Below are 26,533 nucleotides of genomic sequence, written 5' to 3'. Positions count from 1 at the left end.
CTGGCAGAATCTTTGTGCTATAATTCTCCCAATTGATAACCATAATCTACATGTCAGATGTGGGGTCTTGCCACCTGGTCTTGACTTGCCCTTTTGGCAAGGAATTTCTGTCTCATAGGGAGTTGAAGTGGAGGTGATTGGGTCCTAGTGCTCTCATCCTACCCTGCACTGGGGTAGAGTTTCTGTCCTTTGAATGGAAGCTGGGTGGAGAAAGGAACCTCAGTCCTTTTGTCTGCAGATGGCTGTAATAGGAATTCTAAAATTTAGGGATGGGAGGGATGGGAGAGATGTAGGTGGCCTTATTTTTCAGGGTAAAACCATAGCCCTTTATTGAGAAATTGGGAAGGCTGTCTTTTTAACTTTACTCACCTGGAGTAATGCCTCTGTCACACTAAGTTTGCAAAGGCATGTGTGTTGGGGGCATTGGGGAGCATATAGGAGTGTATCGTGTAGCTCAAGCACCATTGATTTTTCATTCTTCTGAGGTTTAGTTGATTTTCTTGAGTAAATATTTCTTCATTTGCTATATTCCATTAAAAAATTTGGTATTTATAATTTTTACCAATTGAATGAATCCTTCTCTGGAGACATGGTCTGTCACACTCCTCACTCCAGCATTCCAGAAATCCCAAGCACTTGAGATTTTTCCATGGACATGAGGATATCATCTGTGGATAGATAGCATTATGTTTTTGTTTTTTTTTTTAAATAATTTTTTTTCAATTTTTTTTTCTTGCTTAAATGCACTGGTTAGAACTGCAATGTTTCATAGACTTCATGAAAGACTACAACTTTTCTTTGGTTCCAATCTTAGGAGAAAGGCATTTATTTATTCTTTCACAATCAAGTATGTTGTTACCTGTAGGTTTTATCAGGTTGAGAATTTCCTTTTTTTCCTAATATGCTGGAAACTTTAAAATAGGTGTTTTCCTCAAATGTCTTTTCTCTATCCATTAATATTATCATATGGGATTTCTTCCTTATTCTAGCCATACAATGGATTATATTTTTTTGATATTTTAACATCAAATCAACTTTCCATTCTTAGAGAAATTGCCACTTGTTGAAACATATTATCCCTTTTAAATGTTGGATTTTATATGAAAAGTCTCATTAATAGATTTTGCATCTAGGCTCGTAAGGAATATTCAACAGCAGTTTTCTTTTTCTTTGTGAAATCTTGTTGATCATATTGCTACTTCAGAGTATATATTTTTCGTTTTTTTAGCCTCTGAAATAAATTTACTCAATTTTGATATGTCAAGGTAGGTTAATATATCATTCATGACAGTAAACTCAAATCTTAGGGTGGAGGACAAGAAAAATTAAGACCATTGCCTTTGTCAACAAGGGCCCAGGACCCATGATTGGGTCCTGCAAAGGATCCTCTGAAAAAGGGGGGAATGTGGGACCCAGGAAATCTAACAGAAATCCCCTACTCTTGGACAAGCAGAGCAGGACTAACTCCATTTTGTGCCACGCCTGCCATCTCATGTAAAACCCCCCACACGACCTGCCTATTGTTTAAGGTATTCCCTCTCCCTAGTTTAGCTATGAAGCACACCTTCATCAGAAACCAGCACACTTAGGAATGCGGGACCTCTGACCTTTAACCAGCCAAGGAATGAAAACCCCTCGTTTGCCCACCAAACCTGCACGCCAGTTCTAACCAGAATAATAGGCTAGTTCAAATGGTCACTATAGGGTGAATCGTGATTCAATTGGCCACCTGCGTGTGGACCAACATGACTGTGCAACTTTCTGCGTATGTTACAATCTCATTGGCCACTGGCCCCTATAACACTACTATGCTTCTTAGTCTCAGGGTCCAAGTCCCTGCTCTGCTATATGGAGTATACTTGGACCCAAGCTCCAGCTTGTAAATAAACCCTCATGTACTTGCATCGGTGTCAGCTCCTTGGTGGTTTCTCGGATTCGCAATCTTGGGCACAACATTAGTGGGGTAAAACAATAAAAGGTGATTTCCTGTTCTTGCATAGTCGATTTCATAAGTTTTCCTGAGTTGTCTTCACATGAGGTAGCTAGGTGATGCTGGATCTTTTCATCTAATGATTCGTCAAAGCTGTCTGTCTCTGAGAAATTTGATGAGTGTCTATTTCAAAATATACAAATAAAACTTTTGGAACTTAAAGGTAAAGATTTAAAAAATAATAATAAAGGTAAAGATTTAATTCTATGGGTTGGACAAGATGATAAGCTGTATTAACAAAGGAGAAAAAATCAAATTGACATCGGAATTTTGACAGCAATGTATAAAGTTGGACAAAAATGAAGATGCATTTTCAAGGAACTCATTAAAACATAAGCCAAGAATTGAATAACCATCCAAGATGTCTTCATTTAACAAGTCTCCAGAAAATCAATTTTTTTATAGATAAGAACACAAGAATTACTGTTATCTCTTATCTTTTAACAGGAATTTTGTAGAAGATGAGCATTCTTCATTTCAAAAATAATTGGAGAAGATTAGCTGTGGTAAGATTCAAGATTTTTATTTTGGTACTTAGCTCTGTATAGGTTGCATCTCTTAGCTTTATGACTAGTCGTGACCGTTCAAGTGAGTGGAATTTAAACAGAGGTAGTATGTGCCAATTCTGTAATGTGTCCATAAGGTGATAGGTTGTGCCCTTGTTTTCCTTATTTCTTCTTCCTTTTGTCTGGAATGCTGATGTAGTACCTGGAACTGGAAGAGCTTTTTTTGAACTAGGGGGGCAAAGAGGCCATGCGTTATAGAGAAACAAGTCAGAAGGAGCCTAGATACCTGACAGGACAGACTTCTATATATAGACTCTAGAGTATGTACATATATATATGAGTTAAACACATTTTTGAATTTTTAAAAGTCACTGTTATTTTGGCTTCTGAACTAGTTCATAGATTTCTTGTAAGCCATTTATGTCATGTTCAAGATTATCCTAAATGTAAGCAGAAACTTGCTTGTGTTGGAAGAAGGAGCCATTTCCTAGGTCAGGGAACAGTGGAATTGGATTAGAATCATTGTAGTTGAATTCACATTGTTCTTTTGGGTATGCCTAAAGGCTCTATCCATTGAGCTTCTTGGCCAAACTGAGAAAGCCATAGGTCTGCTTGGTTTCTGCAACTGACAGTGGGCATTGATCATGGTCAGAAAGGAAATATTTGTCAGGTAATTATAGTAGCAATGTCTTTTTTATTGGAATTTTTAACATTCTATTAAAAAATTAATCACATGGGGTTCTATACCTGTATATATGGTTGCAATGCAAAAAATAAAGAAGAGAGGAGAATTCTTTTAGTTCTAGTTTTTTCAAGCCTTTTAAATATAAATGTAGGATCATGCAAATGAAATGCCAATATAATGTTCCAGGAAATAATTTTTAGAAAATCAACTTAAAAATAGTTATTCTTTAAATAGCAAATTCATATTAATGGTAACAAATTTTTGTTTGTTCATTTTTTTAAATTTAATTCATTTTCTATAATTTCCTGAGTTGTCCCTCTTGCAAAATTTGTTTTAATGTTGTCTTTTGTGCTGTTTCTCCAACTTTGCTATTAAAATACAGTAAACTACCAATAAAAATTTTAGTGAACACTGGGCTTGGGTGAATTGACATTTTTTTCTAATCCCAAGGTTACAACTGTCTATTTTAGACCAAATCGAGGTTCTTAATAAAGCTGACCAGAGAAGGCAGTTCCTTCTTTCAGAGATCTTGGTTTGAAAAAGCATACATGGCAAAGCTCTAAAACAGAAGGCTTAAACTTAACCCTGTGTGATAGGTACATGGATTTTGAAGAGCTCCTACACAGACAGTAACATTTTATTCAGATTTCCTTTTCTATTTTATGTTATTCTGGGAAAAAATATTTATATCAAATATGAAAATATTATTTTAAACTAGCAAGGTAGCATGATTTGTTCTCATAGGATCTTTATGCCTGTAATGTTTGGAGTATTTCTCAATTGATACCCTCTTGAAAATCATGCTCTGTAATTATAATTGTAGGCTCTTGTTTGTTCATAAATTGAATTTTATCAAATAAAATTTTATAAGGATTATATGCTCTGTTAAGTTTTCATAACAGAATGTGATGGAACAAAAAAAATGAGTTCTTTTGTGGCAAGGTTCTGATTTATGGACACTTGAAGTGAAGAGTTGACTATAATAGAATGTTTTTATTTTGTTTTGTTTCTTGGCATGAAAAAACAGATTGATTTTGAACTGTTAGAATTTTTAACAAAATTTAGAAACTTCAAGTCTTTGCCATTAAAACCAGAAATAAAGTTTTACCTGTTAGTCAAACAAATTGTAAACCAAAGAAAAAGAAACAAACACAAAAATATCCTTGGTGTTTTCTGAAGGGATGGAGAACTTTAATGTTGAACAATAGTTATGGTTTTATTTCTTTGTTATTGAAAGAAGCCTCACATACCACCATGTGACAGTATTTTCTATAGAGTTGTTAGCAAAAAAAAAAAAAAATCACACAAAAATTCTCAACAAAATCTTGTATTTTTTCCTACTCTTTTCCTATCTCCAAAAGTTCAGATGTCATACTGGCTTTTCAAGAGCCTTGGTTATGAAATGGAAGCTAAATATTATTATTCCACGAAACCTAAACTTTAGACACTTTGGTGAGAAATTTGCCTTATTATTGTTTCCTGCTATTGTGCATAGTTGAGCTCTATGAAAAAGAGTGCCAGATCCTTAAGTGTCATTTTAAAAATAAAATAGAACATATTTTCTTTGAAACACAATTTGACCCTGAAAAATGACACTAGGCAGTGTCATTAATGCATGTTCAAAATAATTAAATTACACATTGATAGGAAAATCACAAAACTTTTCATTTTTCTCCTGTTTTTATAATAGCTGGACTATGTATTTTACTGATTATACAGTGCATCTCCTTTGGTTTTTAAATATGTAACCAAGTACTCTATAAAGTACCAATATATAGGAACTCTACATAGTACATTAGTGTGTTTTCCAAAGTCCGTATGTTATCTCTAAAATAGAAGGCCTTGCTTAAAAATGGAAATCTCTTTCATACAGTAAGATGACTCTTTCTCAATGACCCGACTCATAAAAGAGCTAATTTTGTGGTATATATAAAGTGTATTTATAGTAAGACCATACATTTTAAAATACAAGAAATGTACTCAAATATTTATAGAAAGAAAACTATTCTAATTTCCTGCCATATTAGCATTTGTAGTTGGCTTCCCTAAAATCTTCTAGAGGTTGGAATGTGAAATAGAACAGATAATGCTATTTTATACAGATTATATTGTTAAGAGAAGGAACAACTTTCATAAGAATTATTTATAAAAGGTTATTTTAATCTACTTTGAATGCATTTTATTTCCTAAAGCCATAAAAGATAAAGAGAAAATAAAAGCCAGGAACCATAATCATTTATTCCTTTTGCTTTTAAGTAAATTGTGTATGACAATGTACCATTTGAAACGATTATTCACTGATGACATATTTGGAAGAAAATCATTTTGTTCTAGAAATCACACAAGATTAACAATGGAACACATAAAATATTGAATAATTATTACTAAAATTATTCCTAAAATTTATAGGGGCTTGAATGTTTTATCCCCTTTACATGTATTGGAATTTGGTTATCTTAAAACATAGGAGATTCTTATGTTACTCTGCTATGTGAGAAAAAAAGGACTTATCTTGTTTATAGGCATACTATCATTGTTAATGTGTCAACATATGAGTTACTGCATTACTATTATGAGGAAAAAGCTACCATAAAAATAAGACAATTAGGAAATAAAATTGAAAATGTGAATTGAAAGTGAATGTTAAAAGATATACAAAAAGTGAAAAAAGTGGGATACATAAATGACTATTTACTTCATTTTTATTCTAAAAGTGTCCTTTAATTAGAGAACATTGATTTTATTATAGGAAGCCTATTCTTTGATGAATCTAAGGCTATTAATGTCTTGAACAAAGTACATAGACTGTTAAAGTTGAAGATACCATAAACATATCTGCCCTGATCACTATTGTAAAGATAATTGAGAGCTTTCCTGGCTGCTACTGATGAAAATGATGATGGAGAATCTAATGATGATAATGTAGAAGTATTGTTGATGAAGCAAAAATTTGAAGAAGCTTTAAGAATACAAATTTTTGAGCTTTTTGGAGCAGAAAAAAAATCAAGCTTCCATGAAGCGTACAGGGAATATATGAGCAGAAATAGTCTTGGTATATAATCACTGGTTCCTGAAATTTAGTTTCAGAAATCTGTCGGTAAAGCCAAAGCCAATGGAGGGAAACATATGAAATCAAATGACCATTGGATAAATTCACTGCAGAAATTAAGCAGACCTCAGAACTTTACCTGACCAGCCCTTCTCTGAGTAGGAATGTACTTTGGGAAAATAACTGAATCAGTGAGGACAAAAGGTTAAAACTTTTAAAAGTCTAAGAAAATTTTATTATGCAGTAGTCTTGTTTATATTGAGGTATAATGAGGTTTCTTTAGGACACTGATAGCAGTGATGGCAACTTATTCATTGCTCACGACCATCATAGTGTTGGACAGACAATCTTATCCAAATATCCTATTTTCGGCAATTACTGCCTTTGGTAACAGCTCCAGCAGCATCAGAGAGTTTATTGGTAGTTGAGATGTCTACCAACCTCAAGAAGCAGAGCTAGGTTCCCACTTCTATGTTAGAACAGAAGAAATCAGTGCTGGCCCTTGGATGGGAACATCCAGAGTGATCTTTACAGGACAGAGAATGACAATAGCAGCACTTGCCGGAAATTTCTCTAGATAGTTAACATTCTGGATGCTCCCAGCTCTGTGACTATATTAGCAATGCAGAAGGTTACTCTGAACCACTTGTTTATGGTAGTAGGTATGAATTTACAAATTTTCAGGAAATGACTGTTCTAAATCTTGGTTTAAACAATGAAACAGATTAAATTGAATCTGTCATTTGTATGGACACCTGAATGACTTTTGCAAAATAAGAAGAGAGGGGCACGGATTTTCTTCAGTTTGAGCACATAAAAGACCTAATTATATTCTTTGGATCATTGGGTGAAGGTGGAGATTGAGATTCTTTTACACCTAAAACTATATATCAGGACATCATAGTATGAGAGCAAGAAATTAAATACCAGTAAGTGTTAAGGATTCAAAGCCATTTCTCTTTTACTCTAAAGTCTTTATATTCTTACCATTTCATGCTATCTTTGAAATTAAAGAATAGAAAGAAAAATGACTTTTTCAATTCATCTAGCTTGAATTTTAGAAAACTTTAATACTTTAAATAGAGTACTAGCAAGGGGTGTGGAAGAAACACTGAGAGTCACTGGTGTTGGCAGATTAATAGTGATGATGAAATAGTAACATTAAGTTTTTCGGGGCACCTGGGTGGCTCAGTGGTTGAGTGTCTGCCTTCAGCTCAGGTCGTGGTCCTGGGGTCCTGTGATCCAGTTCCACATCGGGCTCCCTGCAGGGAGCCTGCTTCTCCCTCTGCCTGTGTCTCTGCCTCTCTCTCTCTGTCTCTCATGAATAAATAAATAAAATCTTAAAAAAAAATGTTTCAACACACCTTTCAAAATGTGTTTATGATGAAATAAAATCCTAGCACTAGGGTCACCTGGGAAAATAACGTCTATTCAAGGTCTGTGCTGAAAGGTCTATTTGAAATGGACAGACTTTAATTGTTTTTTGGAAATATTTTTTATATTGGCTATAATGTAACCTACATAAGAAATTTAGGTTGTATAGGTTATGTTATAGATTGGGTGTTTAATAATGATCATTTATTTAATTTTTTATAGCACTTCTTACAGGACCATCTGTTCTTGTTTCTGTTTGCTTGCTTTTCCGTGCTTCTGTAGGTGCCATACCATCATATGTTTTTCATGTTTTTAAATGTTACCGTAGAAGCTTACATTTCTATGACAAAACTATCTTAAACTGTGCTTCCTCACCTTTTTCTTCCCTAATTTTCCTTTCTCTTGCTCTCAAAATTTGTGGTTCTTGTTATATTGCAGCTACTGCTATATTTGGACCTTTCTTGCCTGCCGATCACTTACTCACCACTGATTAAGTCTCTGTTGCTCTAGTGATGGGGATTCCTTCACTGCAGTTGTTCTACTTTGTTGTGGAACAGGCTGAATAGATTAGTTGTATTGAGTGAGTATATGACTATTGATAAGGCTATGCTTCTCCTATATTCTTTCTATTTGCATCTTGAGAATTCCACTTGACCAATGGGGGAAAAACTTGAGTTTTTACCAACTCAAATTCCAATATATCTCAGTAACTGTTTATCAATGATGCTTCAATTATGGCATTGGGCATAAACATTGCATTGAAAATGACGTATGAGTTCTCAGGTGTTTACTTTCCTAGGACCAGCCATTCTACTGGTGATAGCTGGTCTTTGCCAGACCAGATGTGGGTTCAGTCAAACTGTACTCAGTCCATTACCAAAGGACTGTGTGTAACTGAATTCTATAGTATTTGATCAATCAAATGAATTCAAAATTAATTAGCTAAATATATCCTATATAAAATTCCTGTCTACTAGTAAATATTTATGTAGTCCATGAAGGATTGTGCTGGGTACCTTTGGGTAATTTTTTTAAAAGATTTTATTTATTTATTCATGAGGGACACACAAAGAGAGAGAGGCAGAGACACAGGCAGAGGGAGAAGCAGGCTCCATGCCGGAGCCCGACACGGACTCAATTCCGGGTCTCCAGGATCACGCCCTGGGCCGAAGGCAGCCACTAAATGGCTAAGCCACCCAGGGATCCCCACCTCTGGGTAATTTGGAGTTATTCATATGGTCTAGGAGGAGAGCTACAGTTGGACATTCAGGATGAGACTTTCTATGCAGCTACATTACAATTAGGAAGGACATGGCCAAACATCAAAGACCTGAGAGTGTATCTCAACTATTACATGTAATTTTTTTTTTAAGATTTTATTTATTCACGAGAAACAGAGAGAGAGAAGTAGAGATATAGGCAGAGGGAGAAGCAGTCTACCAGTGGGGAGCCTGATGTGGGACTTGATCCAGGGACTCCAGGATCACACCCTGAGCCGAAGGGAGATGCTCAACCACTGAGCCACCCAGGTGTCCCACTATTACTTGTAATTTTTTTCCTGTGTTCTAAATATTTTATATAAAATGGTTGACCATGTTATACTTATTTGGCAGTGACATTCAAGAAAGAATTTTGAGAACTATTTAAAGTTAAAAAAAAAAACTTGAAAGAAATTCACAATGCTTGTCACTGTCTTCACCTCTCCTAAAATAAATATCTATCGCAACAGGGGTAATTTTCTGCTGCCAAAGAGATGATAATGATAGATCATTTGCAACGATGGTCACCAACAATACTTCCTATCCTCGTACTAGTATACCATTCCTCCCACGAATAGGTGGAGGATATTTCTCTTCCTGTGAAACTGGGCTGGTCCTTGGACTTTGTTTTGGCAAATAAAATGCAGTGGAAGTTATCCTGAGTGACTTCTCTACCTAGATCGTAAGAGGTCTTACAGTTTTCATCCTCTTGGGATCTGGGCACCATGTAAAGAAGCTTGGGTTAGATTAATGAATAATGGGAGGCCAAAGAGAGACAAGACCGACAGAGAGAAGAAAGAGAGAGAATGAACCAGCCAGATTCCAGATATCCCAGCAATTCCAACCTGGGCTAGACCTAAGAACAAAACTGTTTTGTATATTCTAGCCCCAGGCATTTTTCAGGTGGCTTCATAAGAGTGACTTAAGCAAATATAACATGGTATAGTACTATGCAGCTGAGGGCAGTCATCCTACAGAAATATTAGTAAAAATACATTTTGATTGTTTCAAACTGATAAATTTTGATGTCTATCATCACACACTGGTAGATTAATAGGTTACCAATACAATAATTCTCTCTCTCTCTCTCTCTCTTTTTTTTTTTTTTTTTTTTGAGGGGAACAATTTCTGGTGTAATGACCACTGTCAAACTTAAAATCCCTTTTCCTTTCTCTTTTTCTCCTCAAGTAGTGCTTCCTTTAGCAATTTCTCCAAATCCTGAGTATGGCACAGAGTCACTGTTATGTCCCCTCACCCAGGGTGAAATCCTATGTTTCATCACTCTCTCCCTGCATAACTTCTTACATGATATTTACTTATTAATTTTTTCCTTTATTCATTTTCATATATCTCTGGACACCTGAATGCAGGTTTTATAGATCAAAAGTGTGACTTATTCCTGAATTTAGGAATATCACAGCTTAGTGGGAAACACATAACAACAAAACTATGCTAGAACAAATCTAATAATGATAATAATAATAACAATAGTTCCAGATACTTTTATAAGATATTTACATCTTCCTTTTACAATAATACATTTTACAATTATAGAGATTAAAATAATGTGACCAAGTTTAGTATGTTATATGACAAGAGAAAAAAAATTTTCCTGAGAATCAGAGAAGACTCATATTTGAAAGTGGACCTTAAACTATTTACTATTAAAGTGAGAAAACATTAAGAAGAAAAATGTTTTGTGATTCTGAAAATGCATGCCTCATTCTGGGAACTGAAAAGCAGCCAAAAATTAATTTGAAATAAGGGATGGAGGTTTGGGATTTCATAATGATGACTCTAATATTATGTGAAAGAATTACTAGAAAAATATGAGAGGAATACGTTAATTAGTATGACATTAAAATTGTTCTTAGGAGGAATCAATGTAAGGTTGAATTAAGGCAGAAACAGTGGAGCTGGAGAGAGGAGGTTAGTTTTAGGGATAATTATGAGATTGCCAATGGGATGGAATCAGAAAATGAGAAGAATGATAGATAAATACAGGGCAAAGGAAGAAAACAACACATTTGAAATATATACAGGAAAACAATGCCTAATATATAATCTTACATTAATGTATAATGAATTTGAGTTCTAAAAAAAAAACTTTTCTACAAAAAAGATCCAATGTTCATTACCTAAGTTATTATTACCAGCATGGTTCACAGCAGTAAATTTCTTAAATTAATACTTTAGTGTGCACAATCAAATGAATTTATAGTGTGCTTATGGTTTATTTGGGGCTTTGGAGATTAGATTTCTATTGATTGTAAAACTATTTTAAATAATATATAATAAATTTCTCATTTGGACATTTACCTGACTTTATAGTGATGATTTGAAATGTAACTTTGATATTTCCTCAGTACTATAATGAATTTAAAGATGAGACCTTTTTGACTTTACAGAATACTATTTGAAAAATGAAATAAGTTTTAAAGGGTCGCTAGTTACCTAGAGTAAAAAAAAAAAAAAAAGAAGCATAAGAAGTTTACCTAAGCTCTATCCAAAGTGCCAAAACACCTAGAAAGTTAGTTTCAAATTCATACTTAAAATGGAAACAGAAAGACATAATCTATCAATTTTTATTGAGTGTTAGCTCAATAATTGATTTTGCCTCCCATCAGTATATACTTTTCAATAGTTCTGGCATAATATTTAGGTTTCTTATAGTAAATTAGAATTTTGTTTAATCATTAAGCTTTTGTATGATTCTGTTGTTTTATCTTTTGAGCTAATACCTAATAATACAAATTAATTATTTAATAAAATTGAATTTATGGACTGTATACCAGATGAGAATAAATTTATAGAATTTCAGCCAACTTTCTTTGAAGCCAGGATAGAGTAGGCAGTTTTCCTCCTCCTAGAGAGTTGAAAACCATCTCTCCCAAACACAAATAGCTCAGATGTAAATAAATTTCATGTGTTTCCATCAAAGAGGAAGAAAGGATGTATGCTATATTTTATTAAGCATTTCCTATGCACCAGATACTCCACTCACAAACAAAACATAAAGCAAGTAATGCTGTTCCTTTTAACAGGTCAAGCAAACGACATTTACAGGTTTAATAACAATTTGTTTAAGGCTACTCAATTAGCCAAATGCAGAGCCAAGTTTTTAAAACAGGTTTAAAAGCACAACACCAATACTCTTCCCAATGCATTTAAGAGTTTTCTATACAATATTATAGCTAAGCAATCACTTCCCTCAATAACACACTAGACAATTCAAGTTTGGGCAAGAGAAAGGAAGATCTAGAAAGACAACTATAAACCCATAAAAACTTAGTTTCTAAGAGGTATAAAATTTACTCCATTTTAATACTGAGAGTGTGGTCTAAAAGAAGAACATTGTATTACTTTATACAAATAGTTCAAAATAAGATGAAGAATGGGCAGTCTATGACCAATTGGCTTTACTCTATCATGAAAAATTAAATCCAGCTTAAAAAAGACAATTTTTTAAAAAGACAATTTTTATTTGTCTTTATTTTCTTTAAATTGTCTTTAAAAAGACAATTTTTATTTTATTAAAATAAAAAATATTTTTCCCAGTAATTCATATATTTCCTATAGATTTTAACAATTATTAATAAAAACACAAACATTTTTAGAAATAGCATTTAAAGTGCTATATTAGCTAAAGGTAGTTAGTTAAAATAATAAGCCTTGACTTAAAAGAATTTTTTCACAAAACTATGAATGGTTTTAACATCATTGAGCTTCTTATTTAATTATTTTAAAAAGTGGAATTCAGGCAGCCCTGGTGGCTCAGCGGTTTAGCTCTGCCTTCAGCCCAGGGTGAGATCTTGGAGGCCCGGATGGAGTCCCACGTTGAGCTCCCTGCATGGAGCATGCTTCTCCCTTCTCCTGTGTCTCTGCCTCTCTCTGTCTGTCAAGGATAAATAAATAAATAATTTTTTAAAAAGTGGAATTCAAATAGAAATTTTTGCTTTAAAAATTTATTTTATTGTTGTTTAAAGATTTTATTTATTTATTTAAGAGAGCACAAGCAGGGGGAGCAGCAGAAGGGGAGGAAGAAGGAGACTCTATGCTAAGCAGGAAGCCTGACATACGGCTTGATCCCAGGACCCTGGGATGGTGACCTCAGCCAAAGGCAGATGCTTAATTGACTGAGTCACCCAGGTGCCCCCAAATTCTTTATCTTTATGAAAGTAACATGTCTTTTTGAAATGTTCAGTTTTCATTTATTAATGCATTCTACAAATATAGTCAACAAATAGCTATTGAGGTTTTTTTTTTTTTTAAGATTTTATTTATTTATTTGAGAGAAAGAGCACAGAAGCAGGGGAGGGGTGGATGAAGAGGCAGAAACAGACTCTCTGTTGAGTAGGGAATCAGAGATCATGACCCAAGCCGAAGGTAGCCACTTAACTGATTGAACTGCCCAGGCACCCCAGCTATTGAGTTTCTTTAGCATGTTCCAAGGCATGAACTGCTCACTGAGTAAAGAAGAAAGATAGCATTACTGTTCTCCAACATGTAGAGTTCAGAAGAAAAAGGAGGCAGTAATAACTGATAAGGATACTTATGGTTGCTGCTTCACCATGTAAAGAACTTGGAAGTTGTCACACCCATCCTTACAACAGTAGAAAGCTGGACAAGTAGAAAATAAATGATGCAAAGGAGATGCTAGAAATTAAAAACACTGTGACAGAAATGAAGAATGCCTTTGAAGGGCTCATCAGTAAACCAGACAAAGAAAAGGAAAGAAGCTTGAAGATCAATTAGTAGAAACTTCCAAGACAGGGGTATGTACAGAAAAAAGTGAAGAATAAAACAGAACATCCAAGAACTGTGGCACTATTTCAAAGAGTATAATACATATGTAGTTGAAATAACATAAGAAAAGAAAGAAGGGATGGAGCAGAGAAGATATTTGAAGTAATAATGGCCAAGAACTTTCCAAAATAAATGACAGACACGAACTACAGATCCAGGAAGCTCATAAAACACCAAACATGATGAATACCAAACCACCACCACCAACAAACTAAAAACAAAAAACTTGAAACAAAAAGCTACACTTAAATATGTCATCGTCAAACTTCAGAAAACCAAAGACCCAGAGAAAATGTGAAAAAAATTGGGAGAAATGACTTACAGATAGATATAAATTACAGTAGACTTCTTGTAAGAAATCATGCAAACAAGAAGACTAGAATGAAATATGTGGTGCTGACAGGAAAAAAAATCGCCAATCTAGAATTCTGTTCACTAAAATGACCCTTCAAAAATGAGGAAGAAATAGACTCCCTTAGACAGAACCTGAGGGAGGTCATCACCAGCAGACCAGCCCTGCAAGAGAGGTTAAAATAAATTCTTTGAAGAAAAGGAATCTAGATCTGAATGTGTTTGAGAAGAAAAAATTAAGTTAAAGTAAAATATTTCATTTTTTCTATTCCTAATGGATCTGAGATAATAGTTTGTTTAAAGTAATAATTGTAACTGTATTCAGTTATGTTGGCATATGCATAAGTGAATTGAATGATTATAGTGTTATAAGGGCTAATACTCCTTTATAAAGTATCTGTGCTACATTCGAAGTGGTCTAGTGTTATTAAGGTAAACTTATAGTATTTAAGTATATGTATTGGAAACTTTTGGCCTACCATTAAACATATTAAAAATAATAATTAATATGCTGAGAGATAAAATGTAATCATATAAAATGTTTTGGCAAATCAGAAAGGGAAGAAAAATGAAAGAAAAAAGAAAGAATAAATGCAGAGAGTAGGAAATACATAGTAGAAATTACTCCAACTCTACCACTCATCCCTTTAAGAGCAAACAGCCTCAATACACCAATTAAAATACAGATTTTCAGACTGGCTTAACAAGAGTACTTAACTATATGTTGCCTGTAATGAATCTCACTTAAAATATCCATATAGATAGAAGGAATAGAGAAAGATATACTCTGCTAACACTAATTTAAAAAAATGTGACTCATTGATTTCAGACAAAGCAAACTTAAGAACAAGAAAAATTATTAGGGATAAGGCAGGGCATTATTATATAACAAAAAAAGAGGTTAATTCTCTAAGGAGACAGAACAATCCTCAATTTGTGCCCATCTAAGAACAGAATATTAAAGTATGTGAAAAAAAAACTGATAGAACTACAAAGAGGTATAGATAAACTTATTATTCATAGTTGGAGACTTCAATATCTCCATAATTGATATTTATGAATATTTCATCAAATAGGTTCTTCTTAACTCATAAAAAACATTCACCAGGATAGACCACATTCTGGGCCATAAAATATATCTGACAACATTTAAAGGTATAGAAATCATGCAAAGTATATTGTCAGACAATACTGGGATTAAATGAGAAATCAATAATATAAAAATAACTCAAAATTCTCAAATATTTGGAAATTAGCACATTTTAAAATAAATGTGATCAAAGAAGATCATTTTATGATTAATGATATATATTATGTACATATACACACAGCAGAAGCTCCTAACCTAGTCAGAGATAAGGCAAGATCTTAAAAAGTTCATATAAATTGAGAAAGCTGGACAAAGAGATGGGGTCATTCCAGGCAGAGAACATTATATATGTGAAGGTACACATGTCTGCAATACCCAGTTTAAAGACTGGTGAGGAATTAGTCACATTTGGAACACAGTGCAAGAACTTGAGGGATAGAAAATGAGGGTTTTAATGACAGACATTTGGAAGATAGTGTAGAATTTTGTATTTTACCAATAAGTTTTGATTTTATAATACAGACTTGGAAAATGTTAAATAGGATAGAGATATATTAACGCTTTTAAGATTCTTCTTCTTACACTGTGTACAATGGATCCAAAGGGGACCAAGGGAAAACTGTTATAGAATTGTTGCAGTGGTCCGTAATTATCTGAAACAGGGCTGTTTTAGCTGAGATGAATCAGGTTTCTGGGTTGGGCAATTGGATATATAAAAATGTAGGAAAAGGCACCTGGGCGGCTTAGTTGGTTGTGTCTACCTTGGGCTTAGGTAATGATCCCAGGATCCTGTGATCAAGCCCTGCATCAGGTTCTCTGCTCAGTGGGGAGTCTACTTCTCCCTCTCCCTCTGCCCCTTCCTGCACCACTCATGTGTTCTCTCTCTCTCTAAATAAATAAATAAAATCTTAAAAATAAAACAAAAAATAAAAATGTCAGAAACACTGGAAGGGATTCAGGTGTTGCAGGTAGAGTGAGGGATTGAATTAATTTAATTTTAGTACAGTTGAAAAATGATACTTTATTTTTTGAAAAATGATACTTTTGAACCATTCCATTTCAGTGGTAATAATAAGACTGAATATACAGCTAGACTTCATATTGGGTCTAAAAGAGAAATAGTCTTGTTTGACATTAGTGTATGTAGAGTAACCAAGAGAGTAAAATGGTCCATAAGAAAAGCGAATTTCCAAAGACTAATCCTCAAGGGAAAAATGGCATTTGGGGAAAGCATAAAGGGAGCAGAATGGTAAAGGGAATGGAGAAGCCAGACTGTCAAGGGAGAAAAGGATAAAATGATGGAGCCTATTAAAACCAGAAAAAAAGAATGCATTTGTAGTGAATGGTCAACAGTGTTGATTGCCACTGAATGGTTACACAACATAACCAAAAAATATTTTGTGCAGATTTAGTAGAGCTAATTGGTGACACTAATTATTAGGTTAACATATCAATCAATCAATCAATCTATCTATGATGGAAGCATAATGATGGAAACATAGTGATGGAAGGCAGATTGTGGTAGGTTGAACAATTATTTTGAGCTATGAAGAAAAAGGATAAAGAATGTAAACAATTTAGCAAGTAGTTTGGGGAGTATAAAGTACTGAGAGAAAATTTGGTTAAATAAAACTGTTTTCCTTTTTTTTACAAAATTAAATGTAAGAGGAACTGTATATTTGAGCTGGTGGAGAGTAATCAATAGATATATGAGAAGTAAAGATTAACTTATAGCACATAGAACCTCAGATGGCAAGAGAGAGGGGCTCCTAGGTAATTACTGTTGGACTGTTTGCAGATAGACACAGGAACTTCCTTGGTTCAATTTGCAAATATTATAAAATTACATGTAAAATTATATTTAAGGGAAAGTCTGACCTAAGTCAACGAATACCCATAGATTCTAATTGTTAAAACAACTCACAAGGACTGTGAAATCTGTTTTTGTCAGTCTTTATCTTGGAGAAGCTGACTTTCTCTTATAATGGCAAAATTGATAAATATTGGTCTTAAAATAAATATACCTGAGCTACTGAAATGTACTTCAAATTCATGATTTGTGATCAGGGCTCTAATAAAATGGAAGTCATCTTATGGAGAGATTTTATCATCGAGATATTTATTTACCAGGCTTTCTGAAGATAAATGTATTTATACAGCAGCATTATTACTTAGATACCATATTTCTTCCTACTAAATATGTTTTCAAGGTAATATGATAAAATACATACATTTTTCATTTACTCATATATATTTACAATGGATACATTATTAACAAATAGTGAATATTATTAATTCACCCAACAAATAATTTGAGCATTATTATTTTTCAGATTTAAATAATATAGAAGTGGAACAAAAGTTAAAAAAATATATCCCATATGAAAGAAAAAGGCAATAATTTAAAAACTACTTATTATATGATATAGTAATACATTGTAAATTATAATGAAAAATTTTAAAATTGAGTAAAAGAGAATAGGCCTGAGTGGGATATTTTAAAATAGATGATCAGCTCTGTTTTGTTGGAAAGGTGACATTTGGGACTTGAAGTAGGTTGAGAGAGCAAGTCAGGCTTATAGATAAAGAAAGAGAATTCTAGGCGTATGGCCAGGAAATGCAAAGGCCTATCTATAAGTGGAAGGTTAACTGACCTGTTCCAATAGCATACAGGAGACCAGTATGACAAAAGGGTAGTGAGCAAGATGATGAATTGTAAGAAACAAAATCAGAAAAACAAGAAGGGCCAGATCCTGAAGTGCTCTGGAAATCATAAAGAACATTGGCTTTTATCATGAATAAAATTGGATCTCTTTGGGAGTTTTAAGCACATGAGTATTTTTGCAAATTTCATTTTGAGAGGGACTTTGGAAGCTTGTTGAGAATAAATTATAAGGTGGGGGGAGGTTGGAAAGAGGAAGAACAAATATGTTATTGCTATAATGCAATCAAGGCATGATGGTGGTTTAATTAAGATGAATACAGTGGAAGTGATTTGAGCAATTGAATTTTGGATATATTTTCAGAGTTGAGAATATAATAGTCCTATGGATGGTGTGCAGACTATAGGAGCAAGAAACAAGTCAAGGTTGATTCAAGGATGTTTGTCTTGAATAATTAGAAGATGAAGTTGTTATTAAGTGAAAATGGGAAGATTGTGGAGAGGGCAGTTTTATGGAGGAATATAATAACTATAATTTAAACATTAATTTAGAGACTTCTATTAGATGTTAGACATCTATGACATCTGTTATCTATTAGACATCTAAATGAAATAGTGGAGTAGGCAGTTGTATATGTGGGTCCAGACCATGAGGGAAGGTATGCTATCAAATTATAGGTATATTTAAATTGATGAGATCTGTAATACAGGGAGTATGAGAAGAGAAAAATTCTAGGGTCTGAGTTCTTTAAGAGGTTAGAGAGAAGAGGAAGACTTAACAAAGGAAAATACCAATAAGAAAGCTTTGTCAGAGAAGCCAAGTGAAGAAAATATTTCCAGGTGGAAAGAGTGATATGTTTTCTCAAATACTTTTGGTATTTCAAATAAGATAATGGTTGAAAATGGCCATTGGATTTAGCAATAAGGAGGTCATCAGTGACATTGATAAGAGCAATTTCAGTGGAGCTCTAAGGGCAAAATCTTGATTGGGAAGGACTTGAGAATGGAAAAAGTAAAATAGGAAAGGAGTATAAACCAGTGCTTCTTAAACTTTAAAGTACCTATAAACCACCTGGGAATCTTGTTAAAATATAGATCCTGATTTAGCTGGCCTGAGGTGGAGTCCAAAATTCTGCACTTCTAACAATTTTACAGATGTTAATGGTGTTGGTCCAAGGACCAGTCTTTGTATAGCAAAGGTATAGAGCACTCATTTAAGTAGTGTTCACATAAAAGGCTAGAGAGAGATGGTGAGTCACTGAGAGATGAGTTCCAGAGATAGATTTTTTTTTTTAACATGAGAAAAGTAACACCGTGTTGATACACCTACGAGAAATGTGATTATATAGTAGAGATGATAGTGTTCCCAGGATGTTGTGTTTCATTGTGAAAGAGGGAGGGAAAAGGAAAAGGGAGTATGTTGGCTTTAGGTACCAGTGAACTTTCCATTTGAGTGACAGAATTCGGAAACATGGATGCAAGTGTTAGAAGATACTAGGGATATGGAAGTGGAACCTTATATTTTCCTATTGTTCTGATTTTCTCAGGCATTAAGAAGTTTAGATTGAGGATAAGAGGGGATGACTGATGTTTGAAAAGAATATGTAAAGTAATGAGTAACGGTCTAAGGTACGAAGAGGGTGGTTGGATTAGACAAATGTCATTCAGTTGACAAGCAGCTTTGAGGATTCATTTGAGGCTAATGTCATGGATCTAATCATGCATCAAGGTGATTGTTTTTTTCCAGTTATTTTTAGCTGTGTGGGTACAGGTTAAGAACCAGAGGAGAATGAGTTAAATCAGGATGGAATTTTGTTCTATGATTATGACAAACTTGTCCAAGAAATGACAAACTTAAATGGGCATACAAGACAATGCTTTTAAATGTTCTCATGAAATGTAAACTAGAAAAGAAGAAGGGAAGATATAAAGGAAAGTAAAAGAGAAAAGTTGAGAGGATTAATAGGCTTTAGCAGAGGGGTGAAAGTTGTGTTGGAGTTAGGTACCAGAAAGAGTGAGTTGGGCAGATAGGTGATAATGGTTAGAATATGAGATAGTTGTAATTGAGCTTATGGGGATGTTGCATTTAGTGGTAATCATGAAATACAGTGTATAACCATAGAAGAGAATGGCTAATCAAAATGGAAGGAAAAATACACTAGGATGAGAGAGCTTAAGAGCATATTAGTGAAACATTTATTCTACACGGTAAAGACATCAATTTCTATGAGACTCAAATTAAGATTGTCATTTTAGCACTCATTTTGAGGTATGTAAAATGAAGAAAGATTGTTCTTTTGAGAAGCAGACAACAGAATTGTCTGTACTAATGTTGGAAGAATCATTTATGTGGATACCTGTATCACTAGTGATAAGACAACTGAGTAGAAATTAGTGAGGGAAAGGAATGTGACTAGACTCCTACAGATAAATATGGGAGATATGGGTAGGCAAGATCTTATCTGAATATGTGGACTCAATCTTGATTCTTCCCAGGAAAAGAAAAGTTTTATTTCAAGCATGGAGACCTTTCTATTAATCTTTTAAGCTAGAGGCTAGGAGATCTAGAGCAGTGAGAATTTAGGGTATGAAATGATCCTTCCTGGTCAGTTTTATTTTTTATTTTTTTAAAGATTTTATTTATTTATTCTTGAGAGACACACCGAGAGAGAGACAGAGAGAGAAGCAGTCTCCATGCAGGGAGCCCGATGTGGGACTCCATCCTGGGACCCCAGATCACGCCCCAGGGCCAAAGGCAAGCACCAAACCGCTGAGCCACCCAGCTGCTGGATCAGTTTTGCTTAGATCAGGAATACTGGAGGATATATTTGGGTTGACCTGTTGCCACCTTTGTCGGGACAGGGTGAGAATTAATAGATTGATCAAATTTATTTACATGTAATGAAAATAAGTTAGCTAACACTTATAGAGTACTTATACTCTAGGTAATGTTTCAAGGGCTTTATATGTAGTAACTGGAGGCACAAGAAATTAAAGAAATTGGCCAAAGTCACATCTATTAACTTATGGAGCCAACATTCAAACCCATAGAGTTTTGTCAATTAATATGCACTTATAATACTTAGGGAATGCTGTCTTGGATTGTGGAAATTGCTTTACAGGGGAAAAGATATACATTTATATATAATTACATGTTACTATGTATGTGTGTATATATCCATAACATAGAGGCATACATATATGTCACTAAATTGTTTTTAGAAATAGGTTAATTTGTAATAAGATTAATTTAGTAATGGGATTAATTTCCCCATATAGCCATACTTTAAGTTCAAACCTCTTACTTGGAACACATAAATGATTCTAATTTGGGAGGTGGAAGAGTGATCCTTGGCGGTTCTTTAAATTAAACATTTTTCTAAAGATTTTATTTATTTATTCATGTGAGACAGAGGCAGAGACACAGGCAGAGGGAGAAGCAAGCTCCATGCAAGGAGCTGTCGTGGGACTCGATCCCGAAACTCCACGATCACGCCCTGGGCTGAAGGCAGACGCTCAACTGCTGAGCCACCCGGGCTGCCCTAAACTCTTATTTTATAAATGGGACTGAACCTTCTTTATTAGTTCTTCTCAGAGCATAGAATAGAGCCTGAAACATAGTAAGGACTGAATTAGTGATGGTTGAGTAAAATATGTACCGTCCCTCTTCCCCCCAAAAAGATAAAAACTTTAGATGCCCAGATTTATAGCCATTCCCTCAACATGACATTCTCAAGAGCTAGATTTTTTTCCTTTTTTATTTTAAATATGTCTTATGCACAAATAGAACTTGACTGTAGCAGTGTGTGAAACTGAATTGGATAAGAAAATAACAAACCTTGGTTTTATAATAGGACATGACTGCTTCTTGATTGGATAGATGTAAATCATTGCACCTGTGTCTACATGTGTTTCTAAGTGCAATTCTTATTAATGATGCAAAATTGTTGAGTCATGTAAAAACAATAATGATAACTCACATACAGACACTCTTATAAGCAATTACCTGTGTTAACTCATTTAATCTTCAGTATAAGAAAATTGAAGGCCCAAAATAGAACTAATTTGTCCAAGGCCCAATCACTTGTAACTAGAGAAGCATTTATGAGAACCCGGTCTAGCTCCAGAGATAAATCTTTTACAAATGGACTGTTTTTGATTTTTGTAGATAAAATGACTTTAAATTTTGTATCTCTCAAATTCCCATATTTATATAAACTTAACTATAGTGAAATGAAACATTCACTAATCCAGAAATCTACTCTGTTCATATGAAGGAACTACATGCAATTTAATTTAAATTTAATTAAATATTTTCTGGGACACAAAAACAGTTCACACAATGTGGGTGATAAGATGAAGAAAAACATGGATATGACTGGAATGGAGACTCTTCACAAGACTTGTCAGTTTTTAAAATTTTCACTGTTGTCTTAGGAGGAAATGAAAATTTGTATTAAAACCTTGCAGATAACATTAGGTAATAGGCATAGAATATCAAGGGTATATTTGGCTATGAAGTTAGATTTTCAAAGGGTCAAAAAAATCTTAATGGATAATGATTGAATTCTTTAAGACACACATACAGAGAGTTGAAGGAAATATAGTTTTCATTCAATCAATCTGAGTTTGCACCAGTGATCTAACAAATATTTAAGTAAAATATTAGTGTTATAGCCAAAAATCCTGAATGAGATCTCTTTAACCAGTTGTTAGCCTGCCTATTAAAATAACTTTAGTTTAACCCCCATAATATGTTTAAGACAAGAACCCCTTTCTCATGGAAATTCTAAGTTGAGTTACCAGTGAAATGCTTATCTAATAACTTGCAAACATTTAGAGTACTCTCTTTACATGCTCACCTGTCTATACATGAGCATAAGGGATGATTTTAATTTTAGACCAGTAGTTTTTTGGGGAACAGTTTCTTACATCTTCAGAAAATTCCTAACATTTAACATTTGAAACCTAGTGATTCCCATTGATCATAGTTGAGCTGACCCATGACTGTGGAGGTTTTCAGAAGCTGTCCCAATGTGAAGATGTGCAATAGAATTTGAAGTACACATTCTAAGAACTTCACTTATAGTAATAGTGGACATTTAGATTCTATCTAGAAATTCCAAATAAATAATGTGTATAAATATCCTTAGAAAAGCTTATGTGAATATTTCTCAAATTATTATTTTATCAATTTAATTCTGTTTCATACATAATGGCAATAATGTCTTTTACATTTGGACAAAATATTGAATTGGATAAATGTTGAATATTTATATGGAAGGAGAAATATATGATAATATATAATAATTTGATGGAAAAGTTGAATAATGGGAGCTTACCAGGTATTATTTTTTGCAGTATATCTACCCACATTAAAACATAAAGATAGAGCAGCCCAAGTGGCTCAGTGGTTTAGCACCACCTTCGGCCTAGGGTGTGATCCTGGAGACCCGGGATCGAGTCCTGCATCAGGCTCCCTGTGTGGAGCCTGCTTCTCCCTCTGCCTGTGTCTCTGCCTCTCTCTCTCTCTCTCTGTGTCTCTAGACACAGAATAGATAAATAATTAAAAAAAACCATAAAGATACTGCATTATGAAGAGAAAATAAATTAAAAATATAGAAAAGTGTTGACTTTGGTTATATATGAGGATTTCATATATGACTATGTATTTCAAATGAGCAGAGAAAATGTGAGTTTGCCTAATAGATGGGGCTGTAATAATTGGTTATTTATGAGGAAGGAAAATATTCATGTCTATTAAAAAAACACAAATAAAATGAAATTTCAGTTAAATAGTTTCAGTTGTTAAATTTAATTAAATGAGTAAGTATAAAATAAACATCTTAAAATTTTAGCAGTGATAGGTAATTTTAGCTAATACATGTAACTGTGCAAGATAAATGTGATGACAATTAAAATTATTTGGAAATGTACAATATAAAATAATTCAGAAACATGATAAAATAGAGCATTTTGAAGTAAATACAGGGATAACATCTGTACCTTATAACAAAAACTTACAGATTACTTAGGAAAAGGCAGTAAATGTAAGAGTGGGTAATTATTATGCCTTCATAATGCCAAGGTGCAAAAAAATTTTCCATTTTTGTAGAGTTAAAAATGACAAAAATAAATATAAGTGTACATACACATTATTGTAAGATTATAAATAGAGTAGCTTCAGATTGGAATATTTACACACAAATATATATACGCACATACATTAAAATATATGAAAGGTTTATTCTGGAACGTTAGTTGTGAATATCTTAATAAGGTAGTTTTGCAGGAAATGTTAAATTCTTAAATTTTTTGTAATTGTTGAGCTCATTTATTTATTATTTTTTTTTAAAGATTTTATTTATTTATTCATGATAGTCACACAGAGAGAGAGAGAGAGAGAGAGGCAGAGACACAGGCAGAGGGAGAAGCAGGCTCCATGCACCGGGAGCCCGACGTGGGATTCGATCCCGGGCCTCCAGGATCGCGCCCTGGGCCAAAGGCAGGCGCCAAACCGCTGCGCCACCCAGGGATCCCGAGCTCATTTAATATAAAGAAGTAGCATATGAAAAAGTTAGAAAAATGTTATTTGTACAAAAAAACAATAAAAGAAATATAATAAGGAAATCTTGTCTCTGTGAGCTGAGGAAGACTGTGGGGACTTTCTCTCCATTATCCAGAAAGAAAGCCATGGAAGGCAAAAAGAGAAAGACCTGCTTAAAAATGAATACACCCACAGACAAAATTGAAGGGGTCGCATAACAATTGATTCTAAATGCTGAAGGGTTCATTTTATATTTTTACTTAAATAAACTGACTCTAATTTTAAAGACTGACTTTTAATTTCCATAGTTAAAGGGCAGCAGGAGAATAGATTAAAAACAAAACAAAACAAAACAAAAAAAACAGAGCTAACATAAGCCATTTAAGAAAGCAGGCTGGTTTTATACTTTCTCCCTCTACTGTGACCTAATAGTCAGGGGATGATATATCAGTCAGACTAGGCAGTGAGTCTGCTGGTAAGTCACAGCCACAACCATGGTCACAGAAAGCACAGCTTACCAGTGGATCTCTTTTATTACCTAGAGAAGCATTTTTCTTTCCAGTTTACACAGAGAATGAAGTTCTCATCACACATTGAGAGTCTATTAAAGACAACACATCAAATAAAACAAACAGAGAAAGTTGAGATAAAAAAGTTCAAATAGATGTGGAAAAGAATCAAGAATTACTCTGAAGGATTTACACTTCAAAGTTCAGCTTTTAAAGTTTTTATTAGAGAATAATAAAAAGTCTCCTGTGTAACAAGTGACTTGTATTATTCTATGATATTTGTAACAATATCTGTAAGAAATGAAGTTTAGTATTATTTTTGGAATATAATAAGTCAAGGAAAACTTTATTTGAAGCAACATTTGAGTATTATTCATCATTTATTAATAATAGGATTATAAATATGCGTAACATTGTCTCATGCGTTGGAGGCTAATAAAAATAATACCCTGTACGAAAAACATATTTACCGACATTTTTATTTGAAGACATATCAAAATAAGGTATGTAGATGAATACTTGTTTTCTTTTCAACAAATTATCAAAGAGAAAAATCTCACAGAGCAGAAAAGAATGTGGTTTAAATGGTTAAAAAAAAAGTCCTGGAAAAAGACAGGTTTCCAATTATGGAATGAATAAGTCATGGGAATAAAAGTTACAGCACAGGGAATATAGTCAGTGGTACTGTGATAGAGTTGTATGGCGACAGATGGTAGCTACACTTGTGGTGCGCACAGCATAACGTATATAGTTGTTGAATCACTATGTTGTAAACCTGACTCTAATATAACACTGTTTCAACTATACATCAATACAAACATTTAAAAAATAAGAAAATGCTAACAAATCACCATAATATGATTAGGAGTAAACTAGGAATGGAAAAAATGGGGAGAATGCAGTAAGATATCAATAACAATTTGATTTAGATGGACTAGTAATGCCATTAATAATTGTTTCTATATATTTTATATTTGCCAATTTTGTTCATGTTATTTTCTAAGACAGACATTTTTTTTAAGTCTTTTTTGAAGGAAGAAAGTATCTAAAATGGTCATTTAAATTGTATATAATTTTCTGTCACAGTGTGCACGCCTAATAAGAAGTCACAGAGCAAAAATCCTACCGTGGTATGCAACTTAAAATAATTAAAACGTTTTTAGAAGTGAACAAACAGAAATCCTGGACTATTGACCTAGATGAACTAAAAAAAAAAGCCATTTGGTACCCCTGGGGGTGTTTCATCTTTCTAAAATTAGGTGTAATAGTAATGTTCTATTTCTAGTCTAGAGGATTATTTTTGGCACAATGAAATTCTCTGAAGCGTTGTACAAACACCTGAGCATGTTTAAGACATCAGAGAATTGTGCTTGTGATCCTGAACTTTAGAATTAGAAAGATCTTGGCCATTTTCTCCATATAGAGCATTATTGTAGAAGAATAAAAGGGATAATATATACATTGCACAAAATCAGATCCAATAAATGAGACTTTCTTCTTCCCCTTTATTTTTAATGACTTGAAATATTCAGTTTTAAAATAATCTTATAATGGAGAAGTGTATTATGTCCCTGAAATTAAAATATATCACTAACAATACCTTTTATTGTTTGGTTTGGAGGAATGTTCTTGTTACCTATATTTTATTATCTGTGCCCTTTTAGTTTTTATATATCTCACCATTCTTCTCCCATTACTATTTTGA

General features: G+C 33.6%; 1 long non-coding RNA gene across 1 annotated transcript in view; it reads left to right on the top strand.

Annotated features, from left to right (window-relative positions):
• LOC111093780 overlaps positions 1–26,533 on the top strand; it is a 49,063-nt gene that overhangs the window by 10,839 nt on the left and 11,691 nt on the right. Inside the window, exon 2 of the long non-coding RNA XR_005383129.1 lies at positions 2,438–2,496. This is a non-coding gene — a long non-coding RNA (uncharacterized LOC111093780). The remainder of the gene's footprint in view (positions 1–2,437; positions 2,497–26,533) is intronic.

Source organism: Canis lupus, chromosome 33 (genome assembly GCF_011100685.1).
Source record: "Canis lupus familiaris isolate Mischka breed German Shepherd chromosome 33, alternate assembly UU_Cfam_GSD_1.0, whole genome shotgun sequence".
NCBI classification, from domain to species: domain Eukaryota; kingdom Metazoa; phylum Chordata; class Mammalia; order Carnivora; family Canidae; genus Canis; species Canis lupus.
The sequence above is the reverse complement of the archived record's forward strand: the minus strand, read 5'-3'. Positions and strand labels throughout refer to the sequence as shown.